This window comes from Ursus maritimus, unplaced genomic scaffold (assembly GCF_017311325.1).
Source record: "Ursus maritimus isolate PB19 unplaced genomic scaffold, ASM1731132v1 scaffold_23, whole genome shotgun sequence".
NCBI lineage: Eukaryota > Metazoa > Chordata > Mammalia > Carnivora > Ursidae > Ursus > Ursus maritimus.
In genome coordinates, this window is record NW_024424786.1 from 31,112,278 (window position 1) to 31,129,858 (window position 17,581).

A 17,581-nucleotide genomic window follows, 5' to 3' on the forward strand; every position below is an offset into this window, starting at 1 on the left:
GTGACCCCGGCAGAATGACAGAAGGTCACCAGATTGGAGCAGGCCGGAACGCAAATAGGTGGTAAGATGACTCGAGAAGCTTGTCTGTGCTCGGGAGCAGGGAAATGCTATTTTTGAATGTTTGCTATGCTCTGTCATCATATGAGATGCCACAGTTGGAGTGGAAGTGCCAACAGATAGGGTTCCCGTCTTCAGGGGGCTGACAGTCCAGCGGAGGAGAAAGATAGTCAGGAAATGTATTCAAGTCCAGTTCAATAAGAGCTAGAGTCAGAAGTGGAGGATGCTGTGTCTATTATGGCCAGATGGCACCTGGGGAGGAGAGAAGGGGAGGAGGGCGTCAGAGGAAGTGTCCTGAGGAAGTGACACTCAAATGGGTTACAGTTTGGTGTCCCCTGTGGGTCTGTTTTCAGGGAGAGAATGCCTTGGTCCTGCTGACATGGGCATGTGCGTCTCCATGGCAATTTCTTCTCATTGTGAGCTCCAGCCACTACAGTGTTCCCAAATAATTTCTGAGAGCCCTCAGAGAAGTACGTCTTACATGCTCTTTTTTTAATTTTAATTTTTATTTATTTATTCATGAGAGACCTAGAGAGAGGCAGAGGGAGAAGCGGGCTCCCTGATGCAGGACTTAATCCCAGGACCCTGGGATCATGACCTGAGCCAAAGGCAGACGCTTAACCGACGTCTCATACGCTCTTAAACCAGCCTATCAGTCTGCCTCTTCTTCCTCTTCAGCTCTGGCTTCCATTTATCCAGATACTCTGTCCACGAGGATAGTTGATGGAGCGTTCCTGTGGCCAAAGTTGAAGGGTCTCAACGTAAGGACTGCCAAGTGTGTGCCAATGCCTGTTCCTCAGGCTTCTAGAGCCACCTGTCCTCTGGGTGAGGAGGGCTCATCCAGGGCTGGGGGGTGGGGGTGTGATGTGCTCTACCTATACTCCAGAGTAATCATGCTTGTGCTCACAGAGTCTCTCATTCAAGTTTTCTGTCAGCTTTTTGTCCTGTTCACTTCTAGTTCAAGGGCCAGATGGGGAGTAGACATATGACCTTGGGCTAATTAAGTATAACATCCTTGTGCCTCAATTTTTTCATCTGTAATCTGAGGATAATAGAAGTACCTATTTCAGATTAAGTGAAAAAATTCACATGAAGCATTAGCGCAGTGACTAGCACATAGGAGGAGCTTGGAAAAGTTAGCTTTTATTATTGCTTTTGCTATTATGACTATGTACTGGAGTTTGGGTATATTAAGTGTCTGAGCCCCAGCTCAGTGAGTTTACTGTTCAAAGTGTACTGTTTAATAAATTGGCATTATAGTTTCAGCCATTAGTTTTACAAGCTTAGCTACTGTGTGTCTGCCTCCAAGAGCTAAGGCTGCCCTGGGATGCTGACAAGATCTAGGTTCTGAATGGCTAGGCTGAGGACAGTTGTGGCCTGGACTGTAGTCACCAGAGTAGTGAGGGTTCTCCGGAGCCAGCTTGCTGCCCTCCCTGGATATGCCCAACACTTCCCTTATCTTTCCATTTGGAATCCCAGTGTTGCAAATGCCAGCCCTGCTTTTTATATACCCACTGGAAAAGAATGTGTGTGTGTGTTTAAAGATTTTATTTATTTATTTGACAGAGGAAAAGAGAGAGAGCGCATAAGCGGGGGAGTGGGAGAGGGAGAAGCAAGCTCCCTGCCCAACGCAGGTCTCCATCCAAGGACCCCAGGATCATGACCTGAGCCAAAGGCAGACGCTTAATGGACTGAGCCACTGAGGTGCCCCAAGAATGTGTTTTTAAAAGCACCTGCATGCCAAAGGTTTCCAAATGTCTCCAGAGTTTGGGGAGTTTTTGTTTTTGTTTTTTTCTTTTTTTGCACCGCTCCCTTGCTTGGCTCAGTGGGCCTCCTGATCTCTTTCTTAGCAAGGCAGTGTGATGCTGAGCCCCAGAAAATTCCCAGGGAAAACCTCTGCCAGAATGCAAAACCAAGGAAAAAGGATAAAAGCAATTTGGACCAGGCTGGCATAAACGGTAAACCCTTTGTGCCATATTTACTTTTTCTTAATCTAAAATAATAGAGATAACATACACAATGGACTTTCTAACTTGCCACTTTTCCCTTATCTTTTTTCCCCGGTTGTGAGTCCTAAGACATCATGTTCTTTCATATAATCTCGAGCTCAAAAAAAAAAAAAAAAAAAAAAAAAAAAAACACACACACACACACACACAAAACCCCCAAAAATGTTGGCCATTCCATTCCGGCTGCCCATGGAGAAGAACAGTCTCTATCTGATATTTCAGCTGGAAGGCAGGGTGGCAGATTCTTTCCAATGGGGTGGCGACTTCCTCCCTACTCTAAGAACACACCCCTTCCCAAAAATACGCCCTCCTCGGCAAGCAGCACAAAGGGAGCAGACCCAGCTCTCGGCGTCAGCAAATGCCCACATCCCTTCCTTTTCCTTTTACACCCAGTGGCCTGGGAATGGCACTTGAGCTTGGGGAATCTGCACCACCAATCTATGTGGCCCCATCAGGCCTGCAAATGGCCTTGCTCTCATCTCTTGCCCTCCTGGGCCATCTTCCAAGCCAACTGCCAGAAGTGATTGTCCTAAAAGGCAAATCTGATCATTTCATTCCATCTGCTTTAGAACTTGCCATGGCCTTTTGGCCCACAGTGAGGGTTCCCAAACTCCAGCCTGAGGTCTACACATGGTTGGCTATAAAAGAATCATTGTATTCAGATGTACTATCTAGAGTTTGGAATAGAACCTGGGGATCTAGATATGTAGCCTGAATTCTTGAGGTTGTAAGTGACAGTAACCCATCTCAAACTAGCTGAGGTCAAAAAAAGGAACCCATTATGTCTTCTGCCTGGGAAGTTCAGGGGGTAAAACGATCTTCACTGTCCCTGCAGGATTTTAATTTATGGAGGTGATTGAATGATGACACGGAGAGGTCAGTATGAGAGGAGGGGCTATGCCATGCCACATAGGGCCATTTAGGGAAGCACCACGTTTGCTGGGAGGCAGAAGGGAGCAGGAGGTGGTGGGATGGGGGGGGGGAGGCATAGACCCCTGCCTTGATTGGGATTTCTGCAGCAAAGGCAAGGCAATTTAGGATCGGCTACTTTGAATAAATCAGATGGCCTTTGGGGCATAGCAACTGTTCTTAGTTGTCTCATACCTGACTCTGGGGTTGATTTAGGGCACAGAACATAATGGCTTGGTATGTGAGTTAGCTGAAGGAGGTGATTTCAGAGTATGGACTCTGGATCTCAAGGGAGATGTAAACCACTTTAGCTGTTAGCTCAGGTACCAAATAGACCAATACAGAATCTAAGAAAACACAGTTAGAGCAAGAGCTGGCTTCAGCGGGAACGGCTTCAGGGATGAGCTCTCAATAAAGCAGCTGTGAGCTACCTGTGGCTGTTGAATACTTTTAGCACAAATAGCGCGAACTGAAATGTGATGCAAGTGTGAGGTATGTACTGACTTTCAAAGACAGAATAACAGAGAAAACTTGTACAGCGCGATCGTATGCATTGCTCAATGCTCGCCACCATGGGCATGGTTGCCATCTGTCACCACGCAACATCGTTACAGTATTATTGACTATATTTCCTATGCTGAGAAAAACAAAACAGAAACAAAACCAAACAATCCAAAATATTGGATTAAAGAAAATATAGCATGAACATTCATTTCATCTGTTTCCTCTTAACATTTCTTTCTTTCTTTCTTTTTTTTTTTTTTTTTTAAAGATTTTATCTATTTGTCAGAGAGAGAGAGAGATAGAGAGAGAGTACAAGCAGGGGGAGCGGCAGGCAGAGGTAGAAGCAGGCTCCCTGCTGAATAGGAAGCTGGACTTGGGACTCGATCCCAGGACCCCAGGATCATGACCTGAGCCGAAGGCAGACGCTTAACCGACTGAGCCACCCAGGCATCCCTCCTCTTATTTTTCTTAGCATAGACTCTAGGAATTTAAAATTGCATGTGCAGCTTGCCCTCGTGGTTCACATTATATCTCTGTTGGACAGCACTGGTCAATATCAAATGTTCTCATTCTCTCTAGGGACTCTGCTTTTTAAAAATACATTTGAAGTTCATTCTCTCCTACTACAAACTGTCTTCTATGTGCCTGCGAAAATGGCATTTCCAGGCTTATAGAATTCCAGCTTCTCAGTGCCATCCAAAAGGGAAGTTCTTTCTTCTGTTCGTACATCAATCTCAGAGAAAGACACTCATTGGCTCTGCTGATGTCACAGTCCACCCCTTGACAAATCACTATTGACAGGAATACTGGTTTCTGTGGCTACTTGTGAATTGCACGCCCATCGGACTGGAGCATCCACATGGCATGGGAGAGGGCTGATACCCCATATGGTGAAAATAACTCATGGTTACTATGTGTAGTTTCATTATGCTTCCCAGGTGATTCCTATGCACAGTACAGTTTGTAACATGCCAGACTCTTGGAGGTAAAATCTAATTTTATTAGTGTGCTTTAGTGTGGCATATTAGTCCTGTAGTCTGGTCTCATCCTAACTTTTTTTTTTAAAGATTTTATTTATTTATTTGACAGAGATAGAGACAGCCAGCGAGAGAGGGAACACAAGCAGGGGGAGTGGGAGAGGAAGAAGCAGACTCATAGCAGAGGAGCCCGACGTGGGGCTCGATCCCATAACGCCGGGATCACGCCCTGAGCCGAAGGCAGACGCTCAACCGCTGTGCCACCCAGGCGCCCCTCATCCTAACTTTTTAATCTCATGTAGGTTCCTTTCTTCCCTCTCCCTGCTATATGTCAACATTGTATTCTTTGGACATTTAAGTTTCTTGCAGTTCCCTGAACACTCCATGCTGAAAAAAAATCAGCTATAGAAAATGTCGCACATACATAAAAGTAGAGAGAATAGTATAACGACCCCTCCATATACTATCACCCCTCTTCAGTGATTATCAATGAATGACCAATACTGTTCTGTCCATGCCCCCATTACTCTTCCTAATGGATTAGTTAGAAGCAAATTTCCAACATCATATTATTTCATCTGTAAATATTTCAATAAGTATATGGATGAATTAAGGAGCCTTAAAAAAGATAATCAAAATACCATTATGACTCTAAAAAACAATATTTCCTGATTATCATCAAATAACCAGTAGGCGTTCAAATTTCTTTAGATTGTTAGTGCTGGTTTCTCTAACTGGTATCCAAACAAGGTTGCTGGTATGTCTCTTACATTTCTTTTAACCCATAGGCTCCCCACCCTCTTTTTCTAACCTTTCAATTTATTTATTGAAGAAACGGAGTCTTTTGTAGTTCCCACATAGTAGATTTTAATGATGGCAGCCTTATGATGTTGTTTAGCATGTTTGTTCTCTGTATTTCCTGTAAACTGATACTTAGATTTAGAGCAGTGTTGTCCAGTAAAAATAGAATGTAAATCGCAAGGGCAATTTAACATTTTCTAGTAGCTACATTAATAAAGTGAAATGCGGGGCGCCTGGGTGGCTCAGTTGGTTAAGCATCTGCCTTTGGCTCAGGTCATGATCCCAGGGTCCTGGGATGGAGCTCAGCATGGAGTCTGCTTCTCCCTCTCTCTTTGCCCCTCCCCCCAGCTTGTGTGCATGCTCTCTCTCAAATAAATAAAATCTTTAAAAGAATAAAGTGGAAATGAGAAGATGAAATTCATTTTTTTTTTTTTAAGTACTCTCCACGTCCAGCATGGAGCGCAACATGGGGCCTGAGCTCAGGACCCTGAGATCAAGACCTGAGCTGAGATCAAGAGTCGGACGCCCAACCAACTGAGCCTCCCAGGTGCCCCTGAAATTTGTTTTAATAATATATCTTATTTAACCCAATATAACCAAAATATGAACAGTTCAGCATGTAGTATATATAAAAGGTCATTAAAGAAATATTTTACATTCTTTTTCATGCTAAGCCTCAGAAATCCAGCATGTGCTGTATACTTCCTGTACATCTGTGCTGTGCAAAAAACAGTAACTGCTGGCCACGAGAAGTAGCTATTAGCATTTGAAATGTTGCTAGTCTGCACTTCAAGTGTGAATAGCTGCTTGTGGCCAGTAGTTACTTTTTTTTTTTTTTTTTGTACAGCACAGCTCTAGGGGCTCCATCTAAGTCAGTTCAACCTTGTCAAGAATACTTCGCAGGTGTACTTCCACCAAAGGCACTTGGTAATATCACTTCACACCACTGCGATGGCCAGACAAACAAAAACCAGAACCTAAGTGTTGACAAGGATGTGGGGGAGCTTCAGCACTCATCTATGGCTGGTGGGAATGCAGAATGGCTCAGCAGTAGTGAAAAGCAGTTTGGCAGTTTTTCAATAGGTTCAGTGTAGAATTATCATATGACCCTGCAATTCTCCTCCCAGGTGTGGACTCAAAAGAGGGGAAAACAGGTATTCAAACAAACAGTTGCACACAAATGTTCATTGTAGAGTTATTCACAAAACCCAAAAGATGGAAACACCCCCAATGTTCATCAAATGGTAGATGAATAACCAAAACATGGCACATCCATACTATGAACTATTATTCAGCCGTAAAAAGGAATAAAGTACTGACGCATGCTACAGCATGGTTGAAGCTTGAAAATGTGCTAAGTTAAATAAGCCAGACATAAGAGCCATGTATTGCGTGATTTTCCCATTTATGTGAAATAGGCAGAATAGGCAAATTCATAGGGACAGGAAGCAGGTTAGTGGTTGCCATGGGCTGGAGGAGGGGAGAAATGGGGAGCAACTGCTTAATGAGTGTGGGGTTTCCTTTTGGTGAGATGAAAATGTTCTAGATCTAGATAGTGGTGATGGTTGCACAATATTGTGAATGCACTAAATGCCCCTGAATTGTACACTTTAAAATGGTTAAAAAGGTGAATTTAATGTTAAGCTGTTTTTACCACAATATAAAAGGACTTGATGTCTGGTGTTTCTCTTTGAGCAGACATTAACGATCATTGCCTTGATCTGTCATTTCATCAGGGGCTTAAGGTTACAAAACAGTGATATTCTAAACCTATAATTCCTTCCTCATTTATTAGCTGGGCGTACTTTGATCTGGTGAAAATTCCTTGTCGACCCCTTGGTTTTCCTGAGGTACGGTGGGCAACTTCTCACGCCCATGCTTTTGGCTGTGCCAGTCCATCAGTCTGGAATACCTTTCTTTCCTCCTCCTCTCTGCCTGGCTGATTCCAAATTGAGCCAGATCCCTCGTGATCTCGCTGAACTGTTCCACTGTGAAGCTCAACTCTCTTGATCATAGCACTTACTGCCCTTTATTGTTGATTTTTTTTTCTCTGTCTCCTCTAATGACTTTCAGGTCACCAAGGGTAGGTTCTATCCCCTCTTCCAAGATTCGGCTCCAACAGAATAGGGACTGCTCAGTAAACATTGGTGAGAAGGAAGTGAGCTGGTTCATTGCAGTGGGCAAAAGATAAGTGTGAGTTATCTACTTTATATGAGTGTGTTGGTTTTGTATTGCTGTGTAACTAACTACCACAAATCTAGAGGCTTAAGACAGCATGTGTATTATCTCACGGTCTGGAGTCTGGCATGGCTTAGCTGGGTCCTCTGCTCAGGATCTCATCAGGCAGTAATCAGAGTGGCAGCTGGGCTGCATTGGAATCTGCAGAGGCTCCAGCGGTGAAGAATTAATTTCCAAGATCATTCAGAACTCATTTCCTTTTGGTTGTATGACTGAGGTCTGCGTTTTCTTGCTGGCTCTAAGCCAGGGGCCACTCTTAGCTACCAGAGGTGGCCCACAGTTCCCACAATTCCTCACTGCGTGGCCCTCTCTAAATTCCCTCTTGCAACACGGCAGCTTACCTCTTGCAAGCCAGCAGTGGACAGGTGAATCTCTCTGGTGTGTGCTAGCAGGACGGAGCCTTATGTATATAATTGTACCTCTAATCTCATTTGCACATTTGCACTCACATTCTAGTGGTTACGAGCAAGTCAAATATCCCACCTGTACCCACACAAGGTGTGAGCCTAGGGGCCGCCTCAGGGCCTGTCTTCCACAATTAGCCATGCCTTCTTGAGAATCTACTGTGTACCAGACGCTATCCTAGGCACTTTCCGTGAATTACTTCACTTACTCCTCACACTACTTTATAGGAGATGAATACTGTGAGAGCTGTTTTGTAGATTTGAAAATTGAAGCTCAGAGAAATGGGTGTTTGAGGGGTCCAAGGTCTCACAACCAATAAATGACAAATCTGAGATGCAAACCCAAGTTCGATCAGCTTCTACCCCTCGAACCTTATCTTTTAAATAGTTTGTACCAGAAAACTCTTAAAAAAATTGTCCCCTCATTCCTCTTTCACAAAGGTAACAACATACACAGGAAATACACCTTCTTTTCTCCTTACAGTCATATTTTAGAGCATAGTCAGAATGAATTCTTCCTGCAGAGAGGGAATGTTCAGATGGGAGCTGGCCCTTCTAGGAAATGTTATGTTGCAGAATTAGGGCAGGCTGCCAAAGCACACAATGAGACCTGACCTGGATTTTCTCAGTGCCATTAGAAAAGAGTCACAATAATGCCTCCTAGTTATACACTGAGTTATCAATTCCTCTCATTTTATTCTCAGTGTCGCTGTGAGTCAACAAGGGTGGGGATTTCATATATTTAGTGTAGAGATTATTCTGTACATATAGGTTTATATTTTGGCTTGAAAACTTGAGTGTGTTAGTGCATGAACATTTCCCCATATTCTTGTGTCTTTTCTCTAAATATGATTTTAAATGGCTACTTAATATTCAATTCAATGGATATATCCTAGCTTACCAAAACGTTTCCCTAATTGTGGCTATTTAGGTTTCTTCTTGTTTTTCACTATTACGAAAAATATTGTGATAAACACCTTTGATGGCTGAAATATTCCTGCACATCTGTGTGCGCACATGCTTAGGATAGAGCCCCAGTAAAGGGATGACAGAGGACAGCCTCAAGGCTCTTGATACCTCTAGCGATGTGGTTAGAACCCCCACTTTTCAGATGAGGACACAGACTTAGAGTGAGACTTGCCCAAGTTTTCATGGCTTATAAATGCACAGCTGAGATTTGGATGCAAGCCTTCTGCCGCCCAGACGGATGTTCTTCCTTACAACTAGCTCCTCACGGTGTGCCCCTGGACCAGCAGCATTGGGAAACCCTGAAAGAATGTTAGAAATGCACGATCTCAGGCCCCACCCCAGACTTTGTGGATCAGAGTCTGCATTCACCACCATCCTGAGGTGCCTCTAGGCGCATTGAAGTTTGAGAAATGTTTCTCGCAGTACATCCTCCCCTCTAATTCTGTGAAGTGCTTTAGAATAAGGCAAAACACCACCAGCTTTGGTGTTACCGGTTTCTCCTCAGCCTTGAGATACCTCTTTCACATTTCCTTGTTCCAGGGCTGTGTGCAGTGTGCCCACCTCATGAAGGGATTTGTGAATTCATTGTAAAAGAGCAGAATTTGAAACTTGCCTCCATATTCTCTCATTGATATGGCCAAACCCTCCTGCTCAGGACTGTACAAGCAGCATTTTGGGATAGTTTTCAGGAAGTATCGTGGTGAAGGGGAAAGAGAATTACACCAGGAATTCTGGTCCAGTTTCCACCATTAACAAGCTGGGTGACCCCGGAGAACCATTGGGTCATTCTTTATTGAATTAGATGCTGTGATGAGAACCCACTTTGTTCATCATAAGGCAATGGGCGTATCTGTGGGGAGCCTATATTTAGACAGCGTCCTCCTTGTGAGAGAAATGAAGGCATTTCGACCAGACGATCCTTGGGGCAAATATTCAGAGGACCACATTTCTTCTGAGAGAAGTCTATTCCAGGTTGGACTCCACCTGTGTGCTCTCCGAGATATGACAGAGCGCTATGAGTCCAATCAGGATGGGTATGGGTGATAACTGGAGTAATTGATCTTCCAAGTCCCTTTAAACTCTAAAAACTTACGATCTTATACCATGTCAGCATGAAAAAAGAATCAGAATCCTAGCATGGGCTGGTCATTTTATGCAGCTACCTGCCTGCAGGAAAGAGAGCAGCTCTTCTCTTCTTTCAAGAATATGGATTTATTTCAAATCCCATTTCTGGGATTAGAGTCTTTCTTTTTGTGGGGATTCAATTAATTTCATTTGCCTTAAGCGCATGAAGCAATCAGAGACCAGGCTCAGGTCTTCCCAATCAGATGTAATTACTGAAGTCACTGATCTCTGGCTCATTTTCCTTCTTTCTCTCCACACATTATCTTTCTTAGAGGAAGGGAGTTAAACGCTTTATATAGTTCTCTCTGTTTTGCAACCATATTTTTCGAACATAGAGCTGAACATCATTATGACTAAATAAACATCTCTGATTCAGCTTCTTGGAAAACCAGATACTTAAAGGAATTTATATGTCCCATGCAGAAGATTTAAAGAAATGTTCAATGGTGGCCATTTACCCCAAATATCACGGTAACGTCCTCAGAAAAAAGAAAACAGATATTTTTGAGGCTAAAATCCAAAACTTTTCTTTTTTCTAAGTGTCTTACATAATGTTTTCTTATAATAAGTCAGATTATGTAATCATTTCTTTTTTTTCTTACAGCATCTTTGATATGGGCAGGTGTGTTAAATTGAACTTTTTGATATTGAGAGGTCAGTATTTCTAAAACCCCCAGGTTCCAAGAGAGGGTAAAAAAAAGAATATTTTTTCTATTACTTTCAATAGCAGAATATTTACGCAAGGGTCTATTACTTACTGCTCCTTATTTAGGCACTGGTGAGAAATTGACTGCTCATTCATTTCACACGTATTCAGTAAAAGCTTATTATGTGTGAGGTGCACCTTGAGGTCCCAGGCGAAAGACCCCACTCCTGCCCTCCAGGAGCTTCGGAGGGAATGGTGCACTGGGTGGTAGGGAAAGTGTAAGCACAGGAGCTATGGAGGTATCGAGGGCAGACAATTCTTCCTAAAGGGTTGAAGAAAACTGTCTAGAAGAGATGTCCCTTGGGCTGAGGAGGAGATAGCCAGGGGGGTTGAAGTGCATTTCATTTTTTTTTTTTAAGAATTTATTTATTTATTTGTCAGAGAGAGACAGCGAGAGAGGGAACACAGGCAAGGGGAGTGTGAGAGGGAGAAGCAGGCTTCCCGCTGAGCAGGGAGCCCCATGCGGGGCTTGATCTCAGGACCCTGGGATCATGACCCGAGCTGAAAGTAGACGCTTAATGGCTGAGCCACCCAGGTGCCCCTGAAGTGCATTTCAAGTAGAGGGAACAACAAATGGGAGGGAAGAGAAAATGCAAAGGTGCAGAGGCAACTGAGAACATTGGCAAAGAATTAAGCATGGCTAGGGTCACCTGGGTGGCACAGTGAGTTAAGCATCTGATCTTGGTTTCAGCTCAGGTCATGATCTCAGGGACCTGGGATCCAGCCCTGCATCGGGCTCCCCGCTCAGCATGGAGTCTGCTTGAGATTCTGTCTGTCCCTCTCCCTGTGCCCCTCCCACACGTTCTGTCCCTCTCTAAAATAAATAAATAAAATCTTTAAAAAAAAATTAAGCATGATCTGATCGTGACAGGTATGAGGAAGAGTGGGGAAGATGCCGGAGTGGGTGACAAATATGCAATGTAGCACTGACTGAAACAAGTCAGTCGGAGCCAAAGCCTCCCATTGTATAAAGATCCCAGAGAGTGGAGTTACTTTACAGGCACTTTAGAAATGATACTTGTTAGGAGTGAAATTTAGTTTGGAGAAGGCACCATATCAAGAAATCCATTGGCATTAGCCCAGAGTAGAGCTTGTATTTTCCTTTGGCTTGGGCATGTTTCCCCCACCCCCTTTGTGTCAGTGCTTCATCTTTCTTTGGAAGAAAATAAAGTCTCCGCACAGGCGGCGTTTGATGCAGGGCTCATTTGATCTGGTTGATTCCGGAAACAGATGCATCCTCTTGGTCTCAGCACAAATTGTTGGGGTTTCTTTTTTCTGGTTTCACCAAAGCCAGATCTGTGTCCCTATCAGCACAGAGGAAAAAAGTAATTACCGAAGTATTAGTGTGATTATTATTTCCTGATACGAATTGCTGCATTCCTTACTTGTATCTGGTCCTTTCCCTGGGCTGGAGTTAGGAAATTGAAAAACAAACTCATCTTGGACAAAGCCTGTATTGATTATCTTTTAATCTCGTTTGTGTTGGAGAAAGCTTTGAGAATTTAATGAAAGAGGAAAAACCCTCTCCTTGAAGAATTCACGTTTTCTCACACCTACAAAATGGAACGTGATTTCAAAGAGATTCAGAAACCTCTTGAAGCCCCTGAGGACCCTTGAGGAATCTGTGGACCCTGGTTGAGAACCTCTGGTCTATACAGTCAAAAATGAAATGGGAGAACTGCTTGCTGAAATTGGACAGTGACAATTGTCTACTAATTCTGCAGTACATTTTGGGAGGTTAGAGTAAACCTGAATTACATTTGCCGTGTAGTTGGTCAGGCCTCTGCTATGGCATTGATTCAGTGGGTGGACCTCAGCTTTCCCAATGCCCACACCTCCATGCCAACCCAAACAGACGGGAAGGTTCCAGAGAGAGGAGGAAGAGGAGCAGGAAATCATTTAAGACTTTTCATTTTTCAAAGTTAAGTCCCTGGCCTTGGAGTTAGAAGAAGACCTGGGTTTTAGTATTATCTCTGCTTTCCACTTGTGTAATCTTGTCAACTGATTAAAATTTTTCCAGTATCCACTTCCTCATCTGTAAAATGGGGATAATTTTAATACCCACCTCTCAGGGCTGTTGTGAGGACTTAATGAGCTATGAGTGTGAAAGTATTTGCCACACATCTGGCTCATGGATTGGTGCTTGACACATGTTAACTGAAATTCAGTTCACCGAGAGCAGAGTAAAACCTTTTAGAGAACCTCAGTCTTGAAAAAATCATGGTGCGGGACTTCCAGTTTCTAATTCCAGCATGCAAGGAGCTTAGAAATTGCCGCTCTGTCCTTAACCACAAGGACAAAGCTGAACAAACTGAGAAATCAACAGGTTTTCTTAGATCTGTCAAAGAAGTGAGGTCACAGAGCAAACTGCTATTCCCAGAATTGGGAGGACAGACAGGTGGATACGGAGAATCGCAACTTTCAGGGGCCGAGATTGCCTTGGGAAGCAGTTCCATGGTAGAAAATCCTGAACTGTAAAGGACAAATCGCTGGAGGCTCAGTGTGGTCAACTCTGAGAGTTCAAAACTCCAGGGGACCCATTCGTGGGGCGGAGCAGGCGCTATTTTTGTGACTTTTACGTTCAGGAGCTCCAGCAGATCCCCAGAGTAAATATCGGAGAAAAGTACTCATACTTTTGGCAGGTGGAGGGAAAAAAGGAGCCATTTTGAAATATGTCAAAGCATTCTGTTGTTCTTAATAGTGCCTGTCCTCGGGATAAACTATTTTACCAGAGCTTAACCTCCTGGGGTTTTATCAGAGCCTAACCTGCCTGGGGGAAGGGAAATACATAACTCCAGCCCTTCCAGCCATCCTGCCCCACCTAAGATGGGGGCAGGAGCTGAGCAGTGTGGACAAAGTTCACAGTCCAGGGGCACAGGCTCACCGAACACTGAGACCTAATTGTAGGATTGTAGAATCTATCCCTGCCACCTACCCCTTACCACCACCATGTTACTAAGGGCCTATGTATTGCAATTCCTTTTACACAGTGCATCATGCCAGCCTTTCGACAACGACAAAAATTACGAGCATACTCAACAGGCAGAAAACATAGCTTGAGGAGACCGAACAAGTATCAGAACCAGAAGTAGATATGGTAGGAATGTTGGAATTATCAGACCAGGAATTTTTAAAAGCTATGATTGATATGCCAAGGGCTTTAATGGAAAAAGTATACAACATTCAAGAACAGAAATGTAAACAGAAAAAAAATTTTTTTTTTTTAAAGATTTTATTTATTTATTTGACAGAGATAGAGACAGCCAGTGAGAGAGGGAACACAAGCAGGGGGAGTGGGAGAGGAAGAAGCAGGCTCCCAGCAGAGGAGCCCGACGCGGGGCTCGATCCCACAACGTCGGGATCACGCCCTGAGCCGAAGGCAGACGCCCAACTGCTGTGCCACCCAGGCGCCCCCAGAAAAAAAAATTTTAAGAAAGAATGAAATGAAATGCTAGCGATAAAGAAAACACTGTAACAGAAATGAAGAATGTCTCTGATGGGCTCATTAGTAGACAGCACACGGAAAGAGGAAAGAGGAAAGAATCTCTGAGCCTGAGGATATGACAATAGAAACTTCCAACACTGAAAAGCAGAGAGAACAAAAGACTGAAAAAAACAAAACAAAACAAAACAAAAACCCAAAACAAACCCAAAACCAAAACCCAGAATAGAATATCCAAGAACTGTGGGACAATTACAAAAAGTTTAACATACATGTAATGAGAATATTAGAAGGAACAGAGAAAAAGGAACAGAAGCAATATTTAAAGCAATGATGATTGAGAATTTCCCTAAATTCATGTCAGGCCCCAACCCCAAGGAAGCTCAGAGAACACCAAGCAGGATAAATGACCAAAAAAACCAAAAAACAAAAAACAAAAAACTATACCTAGGTATATCATATTCAAACATTGGAAAATCAAAGATAAAGAAAAAAATCTTGAAAGAAGCCAGAAGGAAAACAAAACAAAACTCGTATTTAAAGAGGAATGAAGATAAAAACTACATTTTCTCAGCAAGCAAGCAAGCAAGAAGAGTGAAGTATTTAAAGTGTTGAGAGGGGGCGCCTGGGTGGCTTAGTCAGTTAAGCAACTGGCTAATTAATCAAGATTAATTAAATCTTGATTTCAGCTCAGGTCATGATCTGAGGATCCAGGGATAGAGGTGAACTCAACAATACCATCAATCAATTGGATAAAACTGGTATCTGTAGACTACTTCATCCAACAATAGATTACATTTCTTCTCAAGCTCGCATGGCACACTCATCAAAATAGACCACATTCTGGGCCAAAAAACACACATTGAATTAACAAATTCAACAGAATATAAATTGTACTATGTCTATGTTCAGATTACAACACATTTCTAAATGACAAAGAAATCTCAAGAGAAATTAAGAACTATTTTGAACTAAATAGAAGTGAGACCACAATTTACCAAATTTTGCGGGATGCAGTGAAAGTGTTTAGAGGGAAATTTATAGCATTGAATGCATACGTTAGAAAAGAAGAAAGATCTAAAGTCTATATTCTAAAGAGCAATCTCATCAAAGAAGATATGCAGATGGCAAGTAAGCATATGAAAAGATATTCAGTAACATATGTCATTAGGGAACTGCAAATTAAAATAACAATGAGGTCCTACCACACACCTATTAGAAGGACCAAAATCCCCAACACTAACAGCACCAAATGCTGGTGAGGGTGTGGAGCAACAGGAACACTCGTTCGTTGCCAGTGCAAATGCCAAATTGGTGCAGCCACTTTGAAAGACAGTTTGCATTTTCTTACAAAGCTAAACAGACTTTTACTGTATGATCCAGCAATCATGCTCCATAGTATTTACCCAAATGAATTGAAAACTTATGTGTACGTAAGAACCTGCACATGGATGTTTATAACAGCTTTTTCATAGCTGTCGGAACTTGGAAGCAACTAAGATCCCCTTCAGTGGCTGAATGGATCAATAAATTATGGTACATTTAGACAATGGAATATTATTACTTCTAAAAAGAAATGAGCCATTAAGCCATGAAAAGACATGGAGGAAACTTAAATGCATGTTACTAGGTAAAGGAAGCCAATCTATAAAAGGCTACATACTGTATGATTCCAACTATATGACATTCTGGAAAAGGCAAAACTTTGGAGACAGTAAAAAGATTAAAGGTTGCTAGGGGTTAGCGGGGAGTGGCGTGAATAGGCAGAACACCGAGGATTTTTAAGGTAGTGCAGCTCTTCTGCACAATACCACAATGGTGGATACGTGTCATTATAGATCTGTCCATACTCAGTGTGCAACACCAAGAGTGAGTCTAAAGGAAAGTATGGACTTTGGGTGATGATGTATCAATGTATGTTCATGGATTGTAACCAATGTACCACGCTGGTGGGGGATCTTGATAGTGGGGGAAGTTATGCTTGTGTGAGGACAGGGGCAGAACTCTGTACTTTCCATTCAGTTGTGCTGTGAACCTAAAACTGCTCTAAAAAGTAAAGTTTATTAATTTAAAAAAAGGCAAAAAAAATTGTGGTACGCCTCTATCCCCTCAAGTAATTTGAACTAGGAACAATATATAATATACAGACCTAAGGGAAAATATTTTTTCCTATGACGGCATCAGAGCTTTTTTAAAAAAGCAAATTTTCCCTTCTTATTTTGCGTGCGTGCGTGCGTGTGTGTGTGTGTGTGTGTGTGTGTGTGTGTGTTTGCCTGCCTTGCTGGTGTCCTAGGAACATGCTTTATCTCTCAACCGGGTAGCCAGCACTGAATTTCCCAAACACACAGGTCATAACCAAGGAAGTCAGGAAGGAAGAGTTCTTTGGTGGGTGTGGCCTCATGGTCAGGTTCACAGGCACCAGAACAGGTTCCTCATCAGGATTCCTGCCCATAGGCTGCTTTCTTGGCCAGACTGCCCCTTCCCTCTCCCTGCATCCTTGTAGCTGCTGCATCAGTGGATGGAAAGTTCTTACACGTCCCATGTAGCTAGCCCATTGGATGGACGGGTCACCTCAGGCCTCAGGTGCTTTTCTCTTTCTAAAGCAGAATGGAAATTTCACCTGGGCAGTCAGTTCTAGTGACTACAGAACTTTCACTTCCCTTTTACTGTAGGGAGAAAGTTCTGAACACTACGATTTCACCACGAGAAACTGGGTGCTGGGTGGGGGCTCGGTTCACACCTGTGGTTCCTAACCAGCAAAGCATTGACATCACCTGGGGGAACTTAGTACACAGCGGATGCTTAAGCTCCACCCAGATGGGTGAGCATGGGGGTCATTTCCTTTCTCTTTTCTCATTTTTAGTTTTTTAAAAAATGTAATCTCTACGCCCAGTGTGGGGCTCCAACTCCCAATCCTGAGATCAAAATTGCATGCTCCACCAATGGAGCCAGCCAGGTACCCCTCATCTTTAGTTTTTGTTTTTTTTTCTTAAGATTTTATTTATTTATTTGAGAGAGAGAGAGAGAGAGAGAGAGAGAGCATGTGAGAGGGGGAGGGGAAGAGGGAGAGGGAGAAAGAGAATCTCAAGCTGACTGTGCACTGAGCACAAGCCGGAGAGGGGGCTCGATCTCACGACCCAGAGATCACGACCTCAGCTGAAATCGAGTCGGATGCTTAACTGACTGAGTCACCCAGGCAGCCCTCATTTTTAGTTTTAAATCACTGCTTTTATTTCTTCCAGTTTCATTGAGCTATAACTGACATACAGCAGTGTATAAGTTTACAGCATAATGATCTGACTTAGATATATTGTGAAATGATTCCCACAATAAGTTTAGTTACAACTCTTATCTCATATAGATACAAATGTATACATATATATATTCTCCTTGTGATGAGAACTCTTGGGATTTGCTCCCTGAACTTTCCTATATAGGAT

The 17,581-nt window shown here is 43.0% G+C and overlaps 1 long non-coding RNA gene across 5 annotated transcripts in view; it reads left to right on the forward strand.

Annotated features, from left to right (window-relative positions):
• The window catches only part of LOC103672300, an 87,800-nt gene that overhangs the window by 21,590 nt on the left and 48,629 nt on the right, over nt 1-17,581 (forward strand). Inside the window, exons 1-2 of one of the 5 annotated variants that reach the window (XR_005837110.1) lie at nt 4,615-4,754; nt 5,695-5,804. The exons of 3 other annotated variants lie outside the window; for them this stretch is intronic. This is a non-coding gene — a long non-coding RNA (uncharacterized LOC103672300). Of the gene's footprint in view, nt 1-4,614; nt 4,755-5,694; nt 5,805-17,581 lie in introns of those variants that run through there. One more of the 5 variants, XR_005837104.1, reaches the window with a different exon arrangement.